The 25413-nt window shown below is 44.2% G+C and overlaps 3 pseudogenes; 2 read left to right on the plus strand and 1 right to left on the minus strand.

The window, feature by feature from the left end:
- Positions 1-989: 989 nt before the first annotated feature.
- On the minus strand, positions 990-3438 carry LOC100895443 (E3 ubiquitin-protein ligase TRIP12 pseudogene; annotated as a pseudogene).
- A 14774-nt stretch (positions 3439-18212) lies between these two features.
- LOC100392438 (secretory carrier-associated membrane protein 3 pseudogene) lies at positions 18213-19378 on the plus strand (annotated as a pseudogene).
- Positions 19379-21907: 2529 nt separating this feature from the next.
- LOC100389910 (polypyrimidine tract-binding protein 1-like) lies at positions 21908-23555 on the plus strand (annotated as a pseudogene).
- The last annotated feature ends 1858 nt before the right edge of the window (positions 23556-25413 follow it).

Below are 25413 nucleotides of genomic sequence, written 5' to 3' on the forward strand. Positions count from 1 at the left end.
CTTTATAGGGGCTTAATTGCTGAGCTGTGAACTGTGTTGTTCATTCAGGGCTGTTAGGCTGCTATGTTTGATTCTGCTGCAACAGAGCTCATTAAAAAATCCTTTTTTTTCCTCAAATGCTCTGTGTTGAGGGGTTTGGGCTTTATTTTTGGATGTCCGTTGAGGTCCTGCCCAGCTAGGACGCAGTGTAGCCACTGTTTGGCTGCCGAGTCTCCTCCCTGCTGTTGTGTGATTCGCCCTGTTCCTGCAGGCTCTGCTGTGGCCATGCCCTGCGGCGGAGTCTCTCTGTTGTAGAGGGTTGCCTCGGCAATGGCAGGCTGCGTCAGCAGTGGGCGTGTATCTCAGTAGGGACGGGTTGCGTCGGCAATGGCAGGGTGCGTCAGCAGTGGGCGTGTATCTCAGTAGGGACGGGTTGCCTCGGCAACGGCAGGCTGCGTCAGCAGTGGGCGTGTATCTCAGTACGGACAGGTTGCCTCGGCACCGGCTGGCTGCGTCAGCAATGGGCGTGTATCTCAGTTGGGGCGGGTTGCCTCGGGGCTTGTTTGAAATCGCGGTTTTGTTCGTCCCACTGGGCCAACCCTAACGCTCTGTCCCTGCGATCCCCTGGCTGGCCCACTGTTTAAGTCTAGCTCAGTCTCAAGTCCATCCGTCTCACGTCTCCTGTTGCCAGTTCAACGGGGCACCCAGACAAGCATGCCCTGTGGGGAGCGCTGGGTAGGGCCGGCCGCCGCCACCCCGGCTGCCGGCTTCACCAGGGGGAGGTTCTGCCTGGCATCCCGCGTCTCCTCTTCACTTGGGAATTTCCCCGTTCTGTGGGCAACAAAGATCAGTCTGGAAATGCAGCTCAGACTCACCTTTCCGCGGACACAACGCGAGCTCCAATCCTGGGTTGTTCTCACAGCGCCATCTTGATTCCTCCCCCCAAGTGTCTCTTTATAGTCTGCAAGTTGTTTATCCTACAACAAGAAGGCATAACATGTTTTCTTGACTCAGGTGATACATAAGAAAAGAAATCATGATTTGTTTCTTTTGCTGTAACAGGCAGACACTGCATTTCTTGTTGTGATCAGGAAAGATGGAATGACTGATTCCCTTTTCTTGCTGCTATCAACAGTTTTTTATGCATTATCTCAATGCTTGAATAGTCCAGCAACTGAAGATAGTTCACACAAGTCATTACAGAGTGCAAGTAGTCATCTCAGTTTTCTGTTGATTCAAATGTCTTTTGGACAATTGTCAAAGGTGGATTCAAACTTTGGAATCCTCCAACAGGCAATCTTGGGCTACCAGTCTCAAACTAGAGAAACAACCTCTGCTGCTCATTATCAAAACTACTGAGAATCTCAAGAAAAAATTTCACAGCTTGACTGTCATGAGCATAACTGTGATCAGGCCTGCAGCATTCCATCAGTGTCTTTGCATTCCAAGTGTCTGCTTTACTGCCACAAAGGAGTTGATCCACTTCCACCAGGTAGAAGTATTGAAGATGACTGAGTGGGAAGAATGATTCAAATCCATCTCTGAATGAATCAAATTGCCTAGAAATGCCTTCATTTAGTGCCCAGAATATAACCAGTCTTAGATACTCCTCTAAATGGTGGATAGTAACTGGTATATCCTTCCCTCCTTTCTTCAGTTTGATATTGGGAAACCCTGGAAAAATGAAATCCAGCCCTAGATCTTCAACAGAGCAGCCATTCATAGTCAGGGTTTCTAATGCATACTGCAGACTCTCTTTGGTCTGGAATTTACCTTGTTTGAGTCTTTTCTTCTGCCTGACAATGTCTTCTAGGTGATAAACTGATCTGGCTACAACAGGGTCGATGTCAAACAAATCATGTGATGTTAGTGAAGTTTCTTGCTGTAGCATCCGTTTATAAAAGGGTAAGCCAAGGGGAATGTCCACCAATCTGAAATCCATGATAGCTTTGGCCATTAATTTTCCTAAGAAGTGAAACTTCATCTTAATCTTTGCAATATAAGCTGGCTTAGCTGTCCTACCAAAGGGAAGTGCAAATAAGCCCTGGAGGTTTTGAATTTACTTCGTCCTTTCTTGGCCTCCTTTTGGATTGCTAAGAGTTACTTCTTCACCTCTCCAAAGCCCCAAGTCAGCTCTCTGTAGTTCCTGAGATACAAGTGCATAAAACTCCAGTGTAGGCCCAAGACCTGTACCAACCTCATTTTCATACTGGATTTCTAACATGGCCCTGGAGCTGCCAAGGTCCTGCATCACAGATGCAGCCTCTTTCAGCAGCTCCTCTCTGTTCACAGTACATTTTTTTCTAGCCAATCCAGGTGCAACTCTGCTATCTTGAGAATCAGACTGTTTGATTTCTGGGTTCGTATCAAGTAATCTTTGCATTGCTTGATCCCGATCAAATGCACTTACATAAAAAAGCATTTGCCGGGTATCAAAAGGAAAGAAAAATGGGCAGGTTTTTCCTAGCCGAGTAAGCCATGTTGCGATGATTCCTGTCATGATTACTAAAGGATCTTGAAGTTGTCTATTTGCTTTTGCTGTTAACTTACTGTTAATAAATTCACTAGTTGGAATAATTTCCTTGCACATTGCATTATTATACAACTAATACCAGTATCGACTGATAGCATTTAAAACTCTTAGAAGGAGGATCACATCTAATGACGGGTCTTTAAATGTTATATTTTCAGGTTGTGTGGGAATGAGGTAAACTTCTAAAGGATTTGATACTGATGGGCACACTCCATTGTGCCATAACTCATTATGCTTTTTTGCATTTCTAGGAGAAGTTTTTGTTGGAGCTGTCTGGGCTCTTCCTCTTTTACTACCAACACAATCTTTATTATTTTCTTCATCCTCTCTCAGAGGTTTATACCATATTGTATGAGTCTTTGTTCAAATACCAGCTCTGCCTAGAGGATTGCTCTCATCATTTGTGGATTCTCTTTCATCTTCAGCCTGTATACTAAACTGCCATACTGCCTGATACACAGTCATGTTATATGGCAGCAAATGTTCTCCAATATAAAACTGCAGCCTGTGTCTTACATTTTTAGAATGTAGGAGAGGTGGGTACAAGACCTCTCACTTGTCAGGGAAGTGGGAGAAAAGCCCATAGTCACAGGCTTCACCGAGTTCCCATACAAACTGAATGTCTGGTCTCACTCCCACTGTGCCCCCACAATATATATAATGTAGACCCACCTTACTAATCATAAGATAATTCAAACTGGAGTGAAATCCCACAAATGTAAAGAATGTAACAAATCCTATAGGTGGTTCTCACACCTTGCTAGACATAAGATAATTCATGCTGAAGGGAAACCCTACAAATTTAATAAATGTGGAAAAGCTTTTAAGTGGTTCTTGGACCTTAGTAAACATAAGAGAATTCACACTGGATAGAAATGCTACATCTGTCAAGAATGTGGCAAAGCCTTTACCTGCTGCTGAACCATTATTAACCACAAGAGAATTCATATGGAAGAGAGACTTTATAAATATGAAGAATATAGCAAAACCTTTAAGTGCTTCTCAGACCTTACTAATCATGAGAGAATTCACACTGGAGATAATCCCTACAAATGTGAAGAATGTGGCAAAGCATGCAGGTGGTTCTCACAACTTATTGAACATAAGATAATTAATACAAGAGAGAAGTTTCACAAGTGTTAAAAATGTGGAAAAGTCTTTAACAAGTGCTTATATTGTGTTCAACATCAGAGATTTAATACTGAACAGATGCAGGATAAATGTAATGTCTGATGAAGAACATTCAACGCCTCAAGGGGCTCTAAAAAATTGCTTTAGAATCTGGGTGCTTTTGTGTTGGGTGCATATACAGCCCTTTAATATACAGCCATTTACTGTTTAAAAAAACACTTAGAGACTTAGAGATTATTAAAATTGTTTTTTCAGGGAAAAAATTCAGGTGCAGTGGCTCACACCTGTAATCCCAGTACTTTGGGAGGCCAAGGCAGGTGGATCATGAGGTCAAGAGATAGAGACCATCCTGGTCAACATGGTGAAACCCTGTCTCTACTAAAAATACAAAGGATTAGCTGGGCATCGTGGCATGTGCCTGTAATCCCAGCTACTCAGGAGGCTGAGGCAGGAGAATTGCCTGATTTTGGGAGGCAGAAGTTGTGGTGAGCTGAGATTGTGCCATTGCACTCCAGCCTGGGTAACAAGAGTGAAACTCCATCTCAAAAAAAAAAAAAAAAAAAAAGAATGGATCCAGAGGTATCCAGAATGAAGATGGGCCAGACTCAATGCGTACATACACAGTCATATGTGTACAGCCCATAATTATTTGTGAGCTATTTCTCTTTTGGCCTAAGAATTTCACTGGCTATAAAATTTACCTGGATGTCTTATTTATGGAATTACTTTTGCAGAATCATAATTTAGCAACTATTCATTATGGATGAAAGAGATCTGTAAAACCTGCCCATGAACTTACAGAATTTACTCTGCAGAAGTGTTATCTTACTCCATTTACATCTGTGTTACACGTGCTCTGCTTACCAGGCATATTAGGAAATACCTCTTAGGAAGCAATAGTGGTCTCAGGCCAATTACTGTGGAGCAGCTTTCATTCCTACCTGGTTGCAAACTTTGGCACTGTTATCTGAGATTGCTGCAGCCATTCTTGTGTTACAATGGTATTTCTCCAGCTTTATGAAAACCTGCACTTACTTTTCCTTGCATGGCAGGTCCCTGTCTTGTCTGTCATGGGAAGAGTTCTGCCAATTTAAATGTGACTGTGGTATAAACAGCAAAATAATTTAAAATTAAGTCATTTCTCTTTTATTAATTTACTATTAAGTTATGTTTTCATGCTCAGAACAGCCAGAGCTTTCCCTGAAAACATATAGGAAGTGGGTAGCCGTTTTTCCCACTCCATATATCAGAGTTTTACAAAAAGGCTTACTTTTTTTTTTTTTAACCTTCTTTTTTTTTTTTAGAGGGAAAAAGAGAAAAAGAAGGGGAAATAAAGAAAAAGAGGGAAAAAGGAATATTACTTCATTCCTAAAATGGGTTTCAATAATGGCCGATCAATATTTTGAGTGTTTAAAGTGGTTAATGCATATTTTATGTGTTTAAAATGGAGACCTCTATTGTGTTTATTTGTTCTGGCTCTGAGTTCAAGTCCTGGATATCGTTATCAATTTGTTGTCTTGTTGAATCTAAATCTCATTATGTGTCTTATGTATCTGGGTGTTAAGATCTCTTATTGTTACATTAATCCTTTTACCCTTGCATCCTTGTAGCTTTGAAATCTATTTTATTAAGTGTGAGAATTGCAACTCCTGCTTTTTATTTATTTATTTTTGCTCTCCATTTCGTTGGTGAGTTTTTTTCCATCCCCTTGTTTTGAGTCTTTGTATATCTTTAGATATATCATTAGATTTTGTGGATAATGTATATTTTGTGTGTTTAAAATGGAAAGCTCTATTGAGTTTATTTGTTCTGGATCCTAGTTCCAGTCCCGGATATCGTTATCAATTTTCTGTCTCGTTGAATCTAAATCTCATTATGGGTCTTATGTATCTGGGTGTTAAGATCTCTTATTATTACATTAATCCTTTTACCCTTGTATCCTTGTAGCTTTGAAATCTATTTTGTCAAATGTGAAAATTGCAACTCCGGCTTTTTATTTATTTATTTTTGCTCTCCATTTGGTTGGTACGTTTTTTTTTTTTCCAACCGTTTATTTTGAGTCTATGTATATCTTTGGATATACCGTTAGATTTTGTCTGTATCTTTTGATTGGGAGATTTGGTCGATTTAAATTCAGGGTTGCTGCCATTTGATATTAACTGGCTATTTTGTCCTTTCGTTGATAAAAATTCTTCTTTATGTTAATGCTCTTTACTTTTTGGTGTATTTTTAGAAAGGGTCATACTGGTTGTTCCTTTCTGTGTATAATGCTTCTTTTAGAAGTTCTTGTAAAGCAGGCCTGGTGGTAATAAAATATCTGAGTACTTGCTTGTTCCTAAAAGATTTTATTTTTCCTTCAAATGTAAAGCTTAAATTGGCAGGATATGAAATTCTGGGCTGAAAGTTCTGTTGATTAAGTATATTGAATATTGGCCCCCACTCTCTTCTAGCTTGTAGGGTTTCCATTGAGAGATCTTCTGTAAGCCTAATAGGCTTACCTTTATGGGTAACTTGATCTTTCTCTCTGGCTACCCTTAATATTTTCTCCTTCGTTTCAATCTTGGTGAATCTAACGATTATGTGCCTTGGGGTTGGTCTTCTTGAGGAATATCTTTGTGGTGTTCTCTGTATTGCCTGGGGTTGAATAGTGTCCTGCTTTGCTAAATTAGGAAAATTTTCCTGGATAATGTCCTGGAGAGTATTTTCCAGCTTGAATTCATTCTCTCTGTCACATTCAGGTACACCAATCAAGCGTATATTAGGTCTTTTCACATAGTCCCATATTGCTTGGAGACTTTGCTCATTCCTTTTTATCTTTTTTTCTCTATTCTTGTCTTGTCGTTTTGTTTCATTAAGTTGGTCTTCAACCTCTGATACCCTTTCTTCTGCTTGATCCATTCGGCTGTTTAAGCTTGTACATATTTCACTAAGTTCTCGTGTTGTATTTTTCAACTCCATAAGTTCATTTGTATTCCTCTCTATATTGTCTATTCTTTTCAACATTTCATCGAACCTTTTTTCCAAGTTCTTAGTTTCTTTACATTGGGTTAGAACAAGTTCCTTTAACTCCCAGAAGTTTCTTATCATCCACCTTTTAAAGCCTACTTCAGATAATGGAACACAGTCCTTTTCCATCAGGGCTTGTTCCGTTACTGATGAGTCCTTTTCCATCAGGGCTTGTTCGGTTGCTGATGAGTCCTTTTCCATCAGGGCTTGTTCCGTTGCTGATGGGTTCTGATTTTGAGTATACTCGGTCTTCTTAGGCTGTTTTTTTCCCTTCATAGTAGATGAACTGCCTTTCTAATGAGGTTTCTGAGTTGACGTCCAACTTACTGATTCCCAGTGCTGGGATCTAAGCAACCCACTGTGGCGGCCTAAATAGCAGCAATAAGACTGATGGTGCTCTTCTGCCCGGGAATCTCTGGTCTGGCTTCCCTCTTGAGTCCGCAACAAGTGGCTCTGACTTCCCGGAGCTCCCAACTCCAGTCAGTAGGGGAAGCAGTCCCGTTGGCTCTGCATGAAGAGCTGCTGCGCTGAGACGCCAGCAAAACCACTGCGGCAGCCACAAGAGTCGCTCTGGCGACCCGTGGGGCTCCTCCACTGGGAATCGGCTAATCGGTGAGTGACGAAAATTCGTCTAAAGATGTGGCGTCGTCTCGTTCTCTGAGCTTTCACTGGGAGCTACAATCCTGAGCTGTTAGTGGTCGGCCATCTTGGATCGATCTCAAAAAGGCTTACTTTGAGATAACTGTTGCATTTTGGGGTACTAATAAATGATTGCCAATGGAAAAAAATGGCAAAAAGGTAAATATACATTTACACACTTCTGTTAGACTGTTTTTTTTTTAATTTTTTATTGAATTTTAGGTTTTGGGGTACATGAGCAGAGCATACAAGACAGTTGCAAAGGAACACACATGGCAGTGTGCTTTTCTACCCTTCTCCCCTTCACCCATTTGGCATTTCTCCTCAGGCTATCCCTCCCTACCTCCCCCTCCAACTGGCCCTCCCCTTTTCCCCCCAATAGACCCCAGTGTTTAGTACTCCCCTCTCTGTGTCCATGTGTTCTCATTTTTCATCACCCGCCTATGAGTGAGAATATGTGGTGTTTCATTTTCTGTTCTTGTGTCAGTTTGCTGAGGATGACGTTCTCCAGATTCATCCAGGTCCCTACAAACGACACAAACTCATCATTTCTGATTGCTGCATAATATTCCATGGTGTATATGTGCCACATTTTTCCAATCCAGTCTATTATCAATGGGCATTTGGGTTGATTCCAGGTCTTTGCTATTGTAAACAGTGCTGCAATGAACATTCGTGTACATGTGTCCTTATAGTAGAATGATTTATAGTCTTTTGGATACATACCCAGTAATGGGATTGCTGGGTCAAATGGAATTTCTATTTCTAAGGCCTTGAGGAATCGCCACACCGTCTTCCACAATGGTTGAACTAATTTACACTACCACCAACAGTGTAAAAGTGTTCCCTTTTCGCCACATCCTCTCCAGCATCTGTTGTCTCCAGATTTTTTAATGATCGCCATTCTAACTGGCGTGAGATGGTATCTCAATGTGGTTTTGATTTGCATCTCTCTGATGACCAGTGACGATGAGCATTTTTTCATATGATTGTTGGCCTCATATATGTCTTCTTTCATAAAGTGTCTGTTCATATCCTTTGCCCCCTTTGAATGGGCTTGTTTTTTTCCTGTAAATCTGTTTGAGTTCTTTGTAAATTCTGGATATCAGCCCTTTGTCAGATGGGTAAACTGCAAAAATGTTTTCCCATTCTGTTGGTTGCCAATCCACTGTAGTGACTGTTTCTTTTGCCGTGCAGAAGCTGTGGAGTTTGATTAGGTCCCATTTGTCTGTTTTGGCTTTTGTTGCCAATGCTTTTGGTGTTTGGTTCATGAAGTCCTTGCTTACTCCTATGTCCTGGATAGTTTTGCCTAGATTTCCTTCTAGGGTTTTTATGGTGCCAGGTCTTATGTTTAAGTCTTTAATCCATCTGGAGTTAATTTTAGTGTAAGGTGTCAGGAAGGGGTCCAGTTTCTGCTTTCTGCACATGGCTAGCCAGTTTTCCCAACACCATTTGTTAAACAGGGAATCCTTTCCCCCTTGCGTGTTTTTGTCAGGTTTATCAAAGATTCTATAGTTGTAGCTATGTTGTGTTGCCTCTGGTGCCTCTGTTTTGTTCCATTGGTCTATATCTCTGTTTTGGTACCAGTACCATGCTGTTTTGATTACTGTAGCCTTGTAGTATAGTTTGAAATCCGGTAGTGTGATGCCCCCCGCTGTGTTCTTTTTGCTTAGAATTGACTTGGCTATGCAGGCTCTCTTTTGGTTCCATATGAAGTTCATGGTGGTTTTTTCCAGTTCTGTGAAGAAAGTCGATGGTAGCTTGATGGGGATAGCGTTGATTCTGTAAATTACTTTGGGCAGTATAGCCATTTTCACGATATTAATTCTTCCTAACCATGAACATGGAATGTTTCTCCATCTGTTTGTGGCCTCTCTGATTTCGTTGAGCAGTGGTTTGTAGTTCTCCTTGAAGAGGTCCCTTACGTTTCTTGTGAGTTGTATTCCAAGGTATTTTATTCTTTTTGTAGCAATTGCGAATGGCAGTTCGCTCTTGATTTGGCTTTCTTTAAGTCTGTTATTGGTGTAGACGAATGCTTGTGATTTTTGCACATTGATTTTATATCCTGAGACTTTGCTGAAGTTGCTTATCAGTTTCAGGAGTTTTTGGGCTGAGGCGATGGGGTCTTCTAGGTATACTATCATGTCGTCTGCAAATAGAGACAATTTGGCTTCCACCTTTCCTATTTGAATACCCTTTATTTCTTTTTCTTGCCTGATTGCTCTGGCTAGAACTTCCAGAACTATATTGAATAGGAGTGGTGAAAGAGGGCATCCTTGTCTAGTGCCAGATTTCAAAGGGAATGCTTCCAGTTTTTGCCCATTCAGTATGATATTGGCTGTTGGTTACTCATAAATAGCTTTTATTACTTTGAAATACATTCCATCGATACCGAGTTTATTGAGGGTTTTTGGCATAAAGGGCTGTTGAATTTTGTCAAATGCCTTCTCTGCGTCAATTGAGATAATCATGTGGTTTTTGTTTTTGGTTCTGTTTATGTGGTGAATTACGTTGATAGACTTGCGTATGTTGAACCAGCCTTGCATCCCTGGGATGAATCCTACTTGATCATGGTGAATAGGTTTTTTGATTTGCTGTTGCATTCGGCTTGCCAATATTTTGTTGAAGATTTTTGCATCTATGTTCATCATGGATATTGGCCTGAAGTTTTCTTTTCTTGTTGGGTCTCTTCCTGGTTTTGGTATCAGAATGATGTTGGTTTCGTAAAATGATTTGGGAAGTATTCCCTCTTTTTGGATGGTTTGAAATATTTTTAGAAGGAATGGTACCAGCTCCTCTTTGTGTGTCTGGTAGAATTTGGCTGTGAACCCGTCTGGACCTGGGCTTTTTTTGTGTGGTAGGCTCTTAATTGCTGCCGCAATTTCTGACCTTGTTATTGGTCTATTCATAGTTTCAGCTTCCTCCTGGTTTAGGCTTGGGAGGACACAGGAGTCCAGGAATTTATCCATTTCTTCCAGGGTTACTAGTTTATGTGCATAGAGTTGTTTGTAATATTCTCTGATGATGGTTTGAATTTCTGTGGAATCTGTGGTGATTTCCCCTTTATCATTTTTTATTGCATGTATTTGGTTGTTCTCTCTTTTATTTTTAATCAATCTGGCTAGTGGTCTATTTTGTTGATCTTTTCAAAAAACCAGCTCTTGGATTTATTGATTTTTTGAGGGGTTTTTCGTGTCTCAATCTCTTTCAGTTCAGCTCTGATCTTAGTTATTTCTTGTCTTCTGCTGGGTTTTGAGTTTTTTTGATCTTGCTCCTCTAGCTCTTTCAATTTTGACGATAGGGTGTCAATTTTGGATTTCTCCATTCTCCTCATATGGGCACTTATTGCTATATACTTTCCTCTAGAGACTGCTTTAAATGTGTCCCAGGGGTTCTGGCATGTCGTGTCTTCGTTCTCATTGGTTTTGAAGAACTTCTTTATTTCTGACTTCATTTCATTGTTTACCCACTCAACCTTCAAGAGCCAGTTGTTCAGTTTCCATGAAGCTGTGTGGTTCTGGGTCGGTTTCTGTATTCTGAGTTCTAACTTGATTGTACTATGGTCTGAGAGGCTGTTTGTTATGATTTCAGTTGTTTTGCATTTGTTGAGCAGTGCTTTACCTCCAATTATGTGGTCAATTTTTGAGTAGGTGTGATGTGGTGCTGAGAAGAATGTATATTCTGTGGATTTATGGTGGAGAGTTCTGTAAATGTCTATCAGGTTTGCTTGCTCCAGGTCTGAGTTCAAGCCCTGGATATCCTTGTTGATTTTCTGTCTGGTTGATCTGTCTAATATTGACAGTGGAGTGTTAAAGTCTCCCACTATTATTGTGTGGGAGTCTAAGTCTCTTTGTAAGTCATTAATAACTTGCCTTATGTATCTGGTTGCTCCTGTATTGGGTCCCTATATGTTCAGGATCGTTAGCTCTTATTGTTTTATCGATCCTTTTACCATTGTGTAATGGCCTTCTTTGTCTATTTTGATCTTTGTTGCTTTAAAGTCTATTTTATCAGAGATGAGAATTGCAACTCCTGCTTTTTTTTGCTCTCCATTTGCTTGGTAAATCTTCCTTCATCCCTTTATTTTGAGCCTTTGTGTATTCTTGCATGTGAGATGGGTTTCCTGTATACAGCACACTGATGGGTTTTGGATTTTTATCCAATTTTCCAGTCTGTGTCTTTTGTTTGGTGCATTTAGTCCATTTACATTTAGGGTTAATATTGTTATGTGTGAATTTGATACTGCCATTTTGATGCTAAGTGGCTGTTTTGCCTGTTAGTTGTTGTAGATTTTTCATTATGTTGATGCTCTTTAGCATTTAGTGTGATTTTGGAATGGCTGGTACTGGTTGTTCCTTTCTATGTGTAGTGCCTCTTTTAGGAGCTCTTGTAAAGCAGGCCTGGTGGTGACAAAATCTCTGAGTACTTGCTTGTTCGCAAAGGATTTTATATTTCCTTCACTTCTGAAGCTCAGTTTGGCTGGATATGAAATTCTGGGTTGAAAGTTCTTTTGTTTAAGAATGTTGAATATTGGCCCCCACTCTCTTCTGGCTTGTAGTGTTTCTGCCAAGAGATCTGCTGTGAGTCTGATGGGCTTCCCTTTGTGGGTAACTCGACCTTTCTCTCTGGCTGCCCTTAGTATTTTGTCCTTTATTTCAAGTTTGTTGAATCTGACGATTATGTGCCTTGGGGTTGCTCTTCTTGCAGAATATCTTTCTGGTGTTCTCTGTATTTCCTGCATTTGAGTGTTGGCCTGTCTTGCTAGGTGGGGGAAATTTTCCTGGATGATGTCCTGAAGAGTATTTTCCAGCTTGGATTCATTCTCTTCATCCCCTTCTGGTACACCTATCAAACGTAGGTTAGGTCTTTTCACATAGTCCCACATTTCTTGGAGACTTTGTTCATTCCTTTTTGCGGTGTTTTCTCTGATCTTGGTTTCTCGTTTAATTTCATTGAGTTGGTCTTCGACTTCAGATATTCTTTCTTTTGCTTGGTCAATTCGGCTATTGAAACTTGTGCATGCTTCACGAAGTTCTCGTATTGTGTTTTTCAGCTCCTTTAATTCATTTATATTCCTCTCTAAGTTATCCATTCTTGTTATCATTTCCTCATATCTTTTTTTAAGTTCTTTAGTTTCTTTGCATTGATTTAATACATGTTCTTTTAGCTCACAAAAGTTTCTCATTATCCACCTTCTGAAGTCTAATTCTGTCATTTCGTCACAGTCATTCTCCATCCAGCTTTGTTCCCTTGCTGGTGAGGAGTTTTATTCCTTTCTAGGAGGTGAGGTGTTCTGGTTTCGGGCATTTTCCTTTTTTTTTCGCTGGTTTCTTTCCATCTTTGTGGATTTATCTGCTTGTCGTCTGCGTAGTTGCTGACTTTTCGATTGGGTCTCTGAGTAGACACCCAGATTGTTGATGATGAAGTATTTCTGTTACATGGTTTTCCTTCTACCAGCCTAGCCCCTTCGCTGTACAACTGCTGAGGTCCACTCCAGGCCCTGCTTGTCTGGGGTGCACCTCTAGCAGCTGTGGCACAGTGAGGGATGCTACTAGTTTCTTTTTCTGCTATCTTTGTCCCAGGATGATGCCTGCCAAATGTCAGTCTTTTGGATATAGAGGTGTCAGGGAACTGCTTGAGGAGACAGTCAGTACTTTTTAGGAGCTCAATTGCTGAGCTGTGAGCTCTGTTGTTCATTCAGGGCTGTTAGGCTGCTATGTTTGATTCTGCTGCAACAGAGCTCATTAAAAAAACCCTTTTTTTCTCAAATGATCTGTGTTGGGGGGTTCGGGCTTTATTTTTCGATGTCTGTTGAGGTGTCCTGCCCAGCTAGGAGGCAGAATAGCCACTGTTTGGCTGCTGAGGCTCTGCACTGCTCTTGTGTGATTTGCCCTGTTCCTGCAGGCTCTGCTGTGGTCTCCGCCATGCCCTGCGGCAGAGTCTCTGCATTGTAGCATGTTGCCTCAGCAACGGCAGGCTGCATCAGCAGTGGGCGTGTATCTCAGTAGGGACGGGTTGCCTCGGCAATGGCTGGCTGCGTCAGCAGTGGGCGTGTATCTCAGTTGGGGCGGGTTGCCTCAGTAGTGGTGGACGCCCCTCCCTGACAGAGCATCTCAGACCGTCTGCTCGGGATAGTTTGAAATCGCGGTTTTGTTCGTCCCACTGAGTACCCCGAACGCTCTGTTCCTGCAATCCCCTGGGCTGGCCTACTGTCCAAGTCTCGTTCAGTCTCAAGTCCAGCCCTCTCAAGTCTCAGGTTTCTGGTTCAAGAGGTCACCCAGAGAAGCACGCCCTATGGGGATTGCTGGGTAGGGCCAGCCGCCGCTGCCCCGGCTGCCGGCTTCGCCAGGTAGACATACTGCCTGGCGTCCCATGTCTTTTTTATACTTGGGAGTTTCCCCGTTCTGTGGGCAACAAAGATCAGTCTGGAAATGCTTCTCCGACTCACCTCTTTGCGGATTCAACGAGAGCTCCAATCCTGGGTTGTTCTCACAGCGCCATCTTGAGTCCTCCCCCTAGACTGTTTTTTTTTTTAACAGAAGGTGAATAAAGGCTTTAATTTCGTACACACAAAAAAACTCTATGCATAATTTAAAAAGGAAAAAAATCAAGGAAAAACCATAAAGGATACAGAGGAACAGTTCTGCTAAGACGCAGATAAAAGTGCCGCTCCATACAAAACATAAAGAATCAGAATCAAAAGTCACTTCGAACATAAAGGAAAAACTTACCTCACAGATAATGTGGACACAGCTGCCAGAAAACCTGGTAGTGGCTTAATTAGGCAAAGTGTAGAAATCTCATTGTTTTTCTCTCCTTAAGTATAAAGAAACAATATTGACAATAGGCCAGAGAAGTTAGGGAGGGAAGGACAAGCTCAGAGGGAGGCAAACCTGGGGACAAGAGGTGTGCACACCCACATGTGGTCTCAGTCTTCACACAGGCCCACTATTTTTGAAACAGGCTAGTTTAGTTGACTGCTCTTCTTTGTTCTGGCATCTGACCAGGCAAGCCTGTATCCTGGTCCAGACCTTCACCCACTCTCTTCTCATGCCAATAGACATACCTATACTTTGAACCTCTGTACTTTTAAGAAAAGTCCAATGTTACAAAATCAAATGCTTACATTCAGACTGGCACACTTTTTAATAAAAACGGTATACACCTCAGACTTATAGCACACATGTAAACAACTTACTAATTGTATGTAAGTATGATACAATGAATGAGACTGTCTCAAGTCTAGTAATCAAAGCATGCCATAAGGTACATGATTGTGGTGAAACACAGCAAAATAATTGTCACAAAACTCTCAAGGCCTGACAAACTAGTTTTCCAATAAAATAAAATATTTCAAATGTTAATAACACATATCAATAGAGACAAAATTAGAATTTTGAAGTAATGCAATAGAAAGACTTTAGAGGGCAGAAGTCTATTTAATCGTTGTATATACTTGTAAGAGTGCATTACCCAGTATAAAGCAAAATGGGGAGGAAAAAGACAGATGTCTTTATCCATTTTATTGGAACACCTTTATGTGCCTTGCATCTGGTGTTGGGTTGCTGATTTTCCCAAAAAATATTCTAGATATAGAAAAATCCACATGTACTTGGATTTTTTCCAGCTCTGTTTCCTCTGTTTAAAACAAAATACCACCCGGGGAGGTGGTCAATTAAGTTAAAAAGGTCCCCCACACCCCAAAAATGGGAGAGTATCCACTACAATCATTTCAGAGGGCAAAGAAGGGTAATATTTTTATTTGCTTTAATATAACCTCTTTTTAGTAGCTCACAAGTGAGTTTACAAACTACTTTTTTTCTCTTTAATTTAGGTGTTTGTAGATAATTTTCATTATACAACTATATCCGTAGCTGTACACATGTACAGTTAAATAACAGTAACTATACACGATGTGGAAAAGTAAGTAAATTCATGGATTATTTTGCTAAGGTTTTAAATTTTAAAGCCTCTGTTTCAGAATTTGACACTTGATCAAGGAGAAAACAAATGTGTGGTCTAGTATTTGCTTTCTGTAGTTAACTGACTGATCTGTAAGTACCACTGCATTATGTCTTAAAATGTAAACACATCAGTTGTTGTATTTGTTATTGAGCCTTTTAAGTTAGGTACAGAATGAACAGACAATAGCAAGTAAACAAAACTTTTGGAATCAAAGTATTAATAGAAGATCAATTCATGGATTTGCTTATTTTATCCTGCTGGGACAAAACTCATGAGTGTGCACCCCCTCTGGTGGGCCTCTCCATGGGGCTGAGCTTGGAATGCATGTGGTCACCAGGACCAAGTCGCTTGGAACAGCAGCCTGCTCCTTGCACACCACAGGGATTAATCCTGCTTATGCTGGGAAATGCAGCTCACCTATTTGGCCAAACAGAAGTGTTCACTTATCTAGTGCAATATGTTCACAGTCTATTAATGCTTTAAACAGCTTCATGTTTTAGAATTTGTATATTATCAATACTTAATTGGGGGTGGGAGAGACTAAGCTACACTACTGCTAAACTATTTTTAGTGTAATATATATGATTTCTGTGAGTTCCCAAGTTTACTAGGAGGTTCTGGTCCATCATTTCATTAATTCTTCATAGAAACAGTTTGGGGAGTAGGAACTCAGTCCTCTGATCTGCAGCAGAACCTGCTTGCCTTTAATAGCCAGTTTACAGCACTTGCCTCAGCCTGCTTTACAGACTGGCCACTTACCTTGTCACTAATTTTGGGCTATAAGTGATCCTTTGATACTTCAATAAGGCGAACATGAGAGCTTTGTTTTTTACTTTTCACTCACTATTTCACTTTATTAATATGACTGTACAGCAATTTGTATATCAAGCTTATGATGAAAACCTATTTTGAACATACAAAAATTTAATGCCCAACAATGTAGGTACTTTAAGTACATATATATGTATTTATACCTCCATGTGGGGGTACATATGTACATTTAGGTGTACAAATTTACAAATATACATACTGTACATTTACTTTCCAAGTAAAACACACAGAAGCCTGGGGGATTTCTCTCCAAAAAGCCTTTTTCAAGAGGCCCCAACTCACTTCTCCCACATGCACCCACACAGATTTAGGAGCTTGGACACACTCCTCATTTTCATATATTTTTAGTTCTTCTTCACTGGAATAAATATAAAGTTGGCAATGCTCATACACCACAGCACAGACAATATTTCAGGCTTTAGCATACAACTGTAAACAGTGACTAGGTTAAATTTTTTAAAAAAGTAAGTTAAATTGGAATGTTTTTTTAAACAAAGAGACAAAATTCCTAAGAGCCGGGCATGAGCTACTCAAGATTTTGTTGGGTTAAGGTTTATGACACAAGATTCTGGTTTAGGTAGATGCCCTTGAGAGTCCAAGTAGACTCAGGGTGGTAGTCAGAGCACCGTCTACGGCAATTGAGAATACATGGTCTGGCAGACAACCTGCCCCTGATCAACCTTGGCAGTAAGTACATCTTCAAGCTGCCACATTTGAGATATGACCACAGACATCTTTATAGTTCCATCATTGGCTGCCATCTAGTGTAGCAGGAATGTGTGGGCAAAGGAATAAAAATTTGCTGGGAGAGGAAGATAATAGCATCTCTGGAAAGTTGACCCCTTAATCATGATACACCGATCACAAATTTGGGTCAAATAAAACAGCAGACAAGTACTTAAAACACATTTACCATTTTTTTTGGAGAGGGAGCAGGACCTCTTGGAGGGAGGGGAAGACACGTTCTGCAGCCTCCTGGCCAGTGCATGAGAGGTCCCTGGGGAACAGCAGAGGGGCTGCTGCTGATGCATGGGGAGGGGCAGGGCTGCACCTTTTGGAGGAAAGCCTGACTTTGTGCTGTGGACATGGGGGGACTGTTCTGGGCTCCTTGATGGGTACCCTGGGCTGAAATGCGGTGGGAGCCAGGGTCTTGTCTCTCCTGGAAGGGTGGTAACAGGGCTTAAGGGAAGAGATTAGTGGTTGAAGGCCCTCCAAGGGATGCTCAGGGCTGAGAAACCCAAGACTGTACTCCTCTCCCCAGACTCCAGATGTGGGTGGGCTGGGTGGGGGATCCTGGCATGGTGAGGAGGAAGCAGAGGATGAGGGCAGGCCAACTGACCCCATCCATGGGTTCTCCTGCTGCACCTTGTGGCCCAGGCTCCCTGGCATGTGAGGGAGGGAGAGAAACAGGGATGTCTTCTGTTTAGACATTTAGAACCAAGCACTTCAACTTCCTAAGCACAGGGTTGAGGGGGTGGGGGCCTGGGCCAGAGCCAAGCAGGTGCCTGAAAACAAGGACCTGCAGCTGGTACCCACAGTAGCCAGGGGAGCATGATGGCTCCCCTCAGGCAACAGTGAGAAGGCATCAGATGGGCATTATCTGCAGGCCAAAAGCCTCCATGAGTCTTCTAAGGTGCTGAACAGTGCCCTGGGGTTTCCCTGGCTCGGGCCAAGCCCCAAGGTGGCCTCCCAGCGTGGCTAGGCCTGAGTGTCCCCGCTGGCCCGGAGGGTACGAATATGCTCTGTTGTGAGAGAGTGTGTGTGCATGTGGAAGGCACAGGAGGCTCCACCTGCTCTACATGCTCTCATGTTCACACACACATGCTTATGCACAGTCACTTGCACATGCTTATACACACATGCTCACACACATGCTCCCACATTCATGCACACATGCTCAGGCACATTTTCACACACTCATATGCATACACACATGCTCCCATGCACATGCGCATGCATACACATACACATATGCATATGCTCCCACATGTGTGTGCACTCAGCCCAGGTATCTCCCCAACGCACCTCCCCTTACTCACCTCCCCACCTCTCCTCCTGCTCTGCTAAGGCCCCAGCCTCTGGCCATTGGTCCTGATGCCAGGGTTCTCCGTGAAGTTCAGGCTGCAGAATGGCCCACTGGAACTCTTATGTGCTGCCATTTGATGTGCTTAGATGGGCCCATTTGTTTTTACTGTATATTTATAGTAATACAATCAGGCATTTAAAAAAAAGGCTGCAACAGGGGAGTGGAGGGCGGAGGGCAGTGAAGACCACAGTTGCAAACGTGGCTCAGAGCAGAGACCGCAGAAACCCATCTGCCGGGTCCAGCGAGCTTGACAACTCCTTTCAGGACCCAGCTGTGATCCAGCACCGACCCAGCTGGCAGCATGCCATGCTTGACATCTACAACCCTTTTGAGACCCGGGAGCCACTGCCAGCCTATGGGCTTCCAGCCCCTGCTTTATTGCCTCCACCCTCAGCTCCCTCCTTGAAATCCTCGAGAAAGCTCAGCCCCACAGAATCTAAGAACTATGGCTCCTACAGCACTCAGGCCTCAGCTGCAGCAGCCACAGCTGAGCTGCTAAAGAAACAGGAGGAGCTCAACTGGAAGGCAGAGGAGGTGGACCGAAGGGAGTGAGAGCTGCAGCATGCTATCTGGGGGGCCCTGCTACTCGACAGAACAATTGGCCCCCTCTACCTTCTTTTCATCCAGTTCTGCCCTGCTTTTTCCAGGACATCTCCATGGAGATCCTCCAAGAATTTCCAGAAGACTGTACCCACCATGTACTACCTCTGGATGTGCAGCTCTCTGGCTCTTCTCCTGAACTTTCTTGCCTGCCTGGCCAAGTTCTGTGTGGAAACCAGAAGTGGCTCAGGCTTTGGGCTTTCCATTCTCTGGATCCTCCTTTTCACACCCTGCTCCCTTGTCTACTGGTACTGCCCCATGTATAAGCCTTTCCAGAGTGACAGTTCATTCAGTTTCTTCATTTTCTTTGCCCAGGATGTGCTGTTTGTCCTCCAGGCCATTGGTATCCCAGGTTGGGGATTCAGTGGCTGGATCTCTGCTCTGGAGGTGCTGATATCAGTCCAGCAGTAGCTGTGCTCATGTTGCTGGTCGCCCTTCTCTTCACTGGCATTGCTGTGCTAGGAATTGTCATGCTAAAACGGATCCACTCCTTGTACCACTGCACAGGTGCCAGCTTTCAGACGGCCCAGCAAGAATTTGCTGCTGGTGTGTTCTCCAATACTGCGGTGTGAACCGCAGCTGCCAATGCAGCTGCTGGGGCTGCTGAAAATGCCTTCCGGGGCCCATGACCCTTGACTGGGATGCCCTGGCCCTCTCACTTGAGGGAGCTGACTTAGCTTCCATCCCTAAGGTCTCTGGGACTTGGGGAGACATTACTACCTGATGGCTCCTTCCTAGTGCCCCAATTTTATGGCCATGACCACTGAACCTAACAGGCGTGTGGGGAGTCCACTGTGACCTATCACTGCTCACTCTTCCCCCTCCATCTGGCCACACTGCTGCCACCTCCTACACACCCCAACTCAGCTTCCCTCTGCTGTGCCACAGCTGTTGCCTCAGTTATTTAAATAAAAAGAAAGTGGAAATGGAACTGAAAAAAAAACAGTGACTGTATTACACAGTACTCCCTTGTCATTTTTGGTACACCATCAAAATACCTGTGATGTACTTAAGGGTAGAAGTGCTTTTTGTACATTAAAAAAATATGTACAAAATGGTATATACATGCACCCCAGTTTTTCATCTGCATTGTCAAGACTGAGTGGTTGGATGGCAAGCATGTGGTTTTGGCAAGGTGAAAGAAGGCATGAATATTGTGGAGGCCATGGAGCACTTTGGGTCCAGGAATGAAAAGACCAGCAAGATCACCATTGCTGACTGTGGACAACTGCACAGTCAGCATGTACAGTACTCAACTTTAAGAGTACATTTTGTGTACAAAGTACTTATATGTATGCATATACAGTATATACTGTATATGTATATATACATAAAATAATTTTATTGCATATGGCTAAGTATATGTACATATATATGTATGTACACATTTACTGAGGGGGCAATTCTAAATTTACATATATACATACATACTCACATATACTTTGTATACATACAAATAATTTTTGTACACATATATAAGTATATATGCCACATGAGTGGATACATAGAGTGACAGCATTTTACACATAAATGTAAATTTTTGTACGTGGTTTTATTTTCTTAGGAAATAAAATACATGTTCTCAAAGCATTTTTTCTAACCATATACAGTCAATTTAAAATCATATGTACTGATTCTTAATATCTTAGACTTTCAGAATAAATAAAAATATCAAAATTTGGAGATTGAAAAAAAAAAAAGGCGGCAGCTGCACCACCTCGTTGCTGCCAGTCCCGGCCCCCGCCCAGTCTCCCCACGCACCTCAGAGTCCAGCTTCATCATCCCAACATGGGAGCCTGCTCTGTGGCCTTGAGAATCCTATCCCTGCAGCCCAACAACAACAACAAAACCTCCCGTCTTGCCCCGTCACTGGGGAGGGGGGAACCATGTCCCAGTGGGTGAGGTGCAATGGGTCCCCCATGCCAGCTGGCTCCCTTTGGGGTGGTGCGGTAGCCACAGCCGGGGAACCCGGGAGCCGCTTGCAGCCCATATGGGCGACGGTTCTGTTCCAGCTGAAGCAGCAGCAGCAGCAGCAGCAACATGGCAGCCCCATGTGGAGCGGCGGCGGTGGCGGCAGCGGAGGTGACAACAACAACAGTGGTTGCTGTGGTGGCGCTTCAGGCCCTGCAGGCGGCTGCAGCGGCGGCGGCCCGCGCACCGCCTCGCGCAGCACCAGCCCCACGCGCGGCGGCGGGAACACGGCCAAGCGCACCAGCCCCACGGTGGCCAAGCAGATGGGCGCGGCTGCGATGTCCACACGAGGCTTCAGCCCCACGCGCCGCGGTGCGCCCGGGATTCGTGGGAGCCGCCGCCACTGCTGCTGCCGTTGCTTGGTACCGTGTAGTCGCCCAGCTCATTGTCCACCCACCTGTGGACCAGCGAGGTGAGCGCAGCCCTACCCCAGCCCGCGTCCAGCATTGGAGGATGTCTCCGGAGCAGAGCAGAAGCTCCCGGGAGAAGGGGAGCCCCAGCGCCCCAGTTTGCAAAGCAGGCCTTGCCGGCAGGAGAAAAAGCAGCTGGACGTTGGAGAGTACAGTTGGATGTCAGAGGAAAGCAGCTTGACTTCAGAGGGACTGCTTGACAGCGCAGCTTCAGAGAAAAGTCTGGATGGCTGGACTCCAGGGGAAGATTTCCTTCCTGCTGTCCCCTTTTCAGCTGTCTTTCCCACTTAGAGCCATTTTCATTGGCAATAAAATCCCCTACATTTACCATTTAAAAAAACCCTCATATATACACATATATTGATCATATACTACATATGATATATAGTATATAAAATAAACTATATACATATAGTATAAATTAATATATGTTGTACCACTTGCAATTTTTTAAAAAAGTTTAAAACATGTATTTAAAATACAATTTATAAAATGCTGAATCTGCCGACTCAGGAGCCCACGGTGCAGGGTGGGGTGGGAGTGGGCAGCTGTCTGCTACACCAGCAGAGTAAGACTGCAGGGGTGTGGCCCTCCCTACAATGCCCTTCTGTTCAGATACCCAGGGGCCCATGAGCACCCCTGGGATCACATGACCAGAAAACAGGACCCAAGAGGTTTCTTGAGTCTCTGCTTACCAGGGAGGCTGGGTACAGCTCTGCCAGCCCATCGCTCCAGTGCCTCCACTCCATCCCCCGCGGGTCTGCTCTGTGTGCCATGGACGGCATTGTCCCAGATATAGCAGTTGGTGCAAAGCAGGGATCTGATGAGCTTTTCTCTACTTGTGTCACCAACAGACCATTTATCATGAGCAGCAACTCAGCGTCTGCAGCAAATGGAAATGACAGCAAGAAGTTCAAAGGCAACAGCAGAAATACCGGCATCCCCTCTAGAGTAATCCACATTCAGAAGCTCCCCATCGATGTCATCAAAGGGGAGATTATTTCCCTGGTGCTGCCCTTTGGAAAGGTCACCAATCTCCTGATGTTGAAGGGGAAAAACCAGGCCTTCGCCGAGAAGAACACGGAGGAGGCTGCCAACACCATGGTGAGCTACTACACCTCCATGACACCAGTGCTGCACGGCCAGCCCATCTACATCCAGATCTCCAACCACAAGTAGCTGATGGCTGACAGTTTGCCCAACCAGGCACGTGCCCAGGCTGGCCTTGGCTGCCTCAGCGGTGGCCGTGGATGCAGGAATGATGATGGCTGGGCAGAGCCCCATGCTGAGGATCATCATGGAGAACCTCTTCTACCCAGTGACCCTGGACATGCTGCACGAGATTTTCTTCAAGTTCAGCATGGTGTTGAAGATCATCACCTTCACCAAGAACAATCAGTTCCAGTCCCTGCTGCAGTATGTGGACCCTGTGAGTGCCCAGCTCGCCAAGCTGTCTCTGGATGGGCAGCACATCTGCAACGCCTGCTGCACACTGCACATTGACTTCTCCAAGCTCACCAGCCTCAATGTCAAGTACAGCAAAGACAAAAGCCGTGACTACATGCACCCAGACCTGCCCTCCGGGGACAGCCAGCCCTTGCTGGACCAGAACACGACTGCAGCCTTCGGTTCACCTGGTATAATCTCAGCCTCTCCATATGCAGGAGCTGGTTTCCCTCCCACCTTTGCCATTCCTCAAGCTGCAGGCCTCTGTTCCCAACATCCACGGAGTGCTGGCCCCTCTGGCCATCCCCTCAGTGGCAGCGGCAGTTACAGCAGCAGGCCAGATCGCCATTCTGGGCCTGGCTGGGGCAGGAAACTCTGTGTTGCTGGTCAGCAACCTCAACCCAGAGAGAGCCACACCCCAAAGCCTCTTTATTCTTTTCGGTGTCTATGGCGACATGTAGCACATAAAGATCCTGTTCAATAAGGAGAATGCCTTGGTGCAGATGGTGGACAGCAACCAGGCCCAGCTGGCCATGAGCCACCTGAGCGGGCACAAGCTGCACGGGAAGCCCATCTGCATCATACTCTCGAAGCACCAGAATGTGCAGCTTTCCCGTGAGGGCCAGGAGTACCAGGGCCTGACCAAGGAAAATGGCAACTCGCCCCTGCACTGCTTCAAGAAGCCAGGTTCCAAGAACTTCCAGAACATATTCCTGCCCTCGGCCAGCCTGCACCTCTCCAACATCCTGCCCTCAGTGTCCAAGGAAGATCTCAAGGTCCTCTTCTCTAGCAATGGGGGCATCATCAAAGGATTCAAGTTCTTCCAGAAGGACCGCAAGATGGCGCTGATCCAGATGGTGTGGTGGAGGAGGTGGTCCAGGCCCTCATTGACCTGCACAACCACGACCTTGGGGAGAGCCATCACCTGTGGGTCTCCTTCTCCAAGTCCACCATCTAGAAATGACATGACAACAACCCACTCATGGGGGACATGAGTCCCCCATGCCCAGGCCCCCTGACAAAACTTCCAACATTTTAGAGAAAAGCCACTTTAAAAAGCAGCTGAAGTGACATTAACAGACCAGAGATTTTATTTTTTTAAAGAGAAATCAGTTTGCCTGTTTTTTAAAAAAACAAACCCAGTTCACCTTGCTTAAAAAAAAATGAGCTGAGTTGGGGAAAGCTGAAAAGAGGAAGATTTGGGGAGTAGCCAGACCCTAAGGGCTGGAGCTTGCAGGACATGGATGCCTTCGTGCTCATCTACGACATCTGCAGCCTGGACAGTCTCAACTACGTGAAGGCAGTGCATCGCAGAGACCAGGTCCTCCACGTCCTCTTCTTCCTCCCATCTGTTCCATCAAAGGTCCAAGGAGCCCCCAGGGACACCTCATCTTCCTCCACCAAAGCCATCTCCATCCATGCTCTGGCCACCACAGAAGCAACCTCTGTCTCCTCTGTGGCCACCTCTGAACATTCCACCAGGACAACCACAATCCATAAGGCCACCTCTTCCTCCCCACATGCCACCAGGGCCACCTCTGTCACGATCACTACCTGAGATGAGAAAAGCAGGGCGACAGCAGTCAGTGGTGGCTGCAGAGACACTGAGGACACACCAGAAGCTGCTCTGCTTCCTTCTCTCATGACAGAAACAAACCAAACATTTCACTCAATCTCACCATCTGGCTGACAATTTAGAAATGACACGACAACAACCCAAGGTTCTTAAGCAGAGAGCAGCTGGAGTTTACCAAGCCCAAAGTAAGAAAAGAGGTTTAGCACCAGGAAGCTGAGGGGACACTCATGAAACCTGCTCCTAACCGGGGGCAGGAAGGGTGGCAGGAGGAAGCCTTCAGGCTTTGTGGCCTTACACTGGTTGCACTCTTTTCTCCAGGTGAAGTTCTGGTTTCCACAACCCCTGCATACAATTACATCACAGCAGAAATCACCGATTGAACTAAAGAAGATAAACAAGGAAAGGTGGTGTGTGAATAGGTACACACTCACTATCAAGAGAATGTATGTACACCCAGGCTACAAGGCACAGCCTCAGGCAGCAGTGCACCCACAGGACAGGTCAAATCAATCTTCTGAAGGCTCTGAAGCATCCAGGGAATGGCTGGTTAGTGCCCCTAACCAGCCATCAGGGTCATCATTCTATTCCCCTGGGCAGAGCAATCCACTCTAGAGTGGGGATGGGGTGTGGGAAGGGTGACTTCACTTAAAGGATATCAACTTGCCAAGACAAGTACATATGGATTGGGACACTGCTGGTTTCCAGCTCGGTGCTGGATGTTTCCTCCTCTGGAGGGGTTCCCTTGGGAACCCCGGGGTCCTCTGGGAGGGAAGCCTCCTCTATCTCCATGGCCTCTCATTCGACCCATGGGTCCCCCAGGACCTCCTGGGCCTCCTGGACCTACCACAAGAAACAGCAAGTCATTTCTCTGTAGCACCAGATTTGCTATGGGAAATAAAAATCACTAAGTAAACCCCCACACACATAAACGTATTGTTAAAAACCAATATACATCTGTCGTGTCTAGAGTATATTTTTTTCAAATCCATATATATGTACTAATACAATGATATTTTTAAATCTAGTGGGGAACAATGTACATTTGCCACATGAGTACATACATATACTGTACATATATATGTACTGTAAAAATACATATATTTTTGTACATATTTATGTACACAAATGTTCCACTCTTGTTACCCAGGCTGGAGTGCAATGGCGTGATCTCAGCCACATGTGTGTTCCTATGCAATAATCTTGCATGTTCTTTACATGTACCCCAAAACCTAAAATGCAA

The sequence above is a fragment of the Callithrix jacchus genome, chromosome 5, assembly GCF_049354715.1.
Source record: "Callithrix jacchus isolate 240 chromosome 5, calJac240_pri, whole genome shotgun sequence".
NCBI classification, from domain to species: domain Eukaryota; kingdom Metazoa; phylum Chordata; class Mammalia; order Primates; family Cebidae; genus Callithrix; species Callithrix jacchus.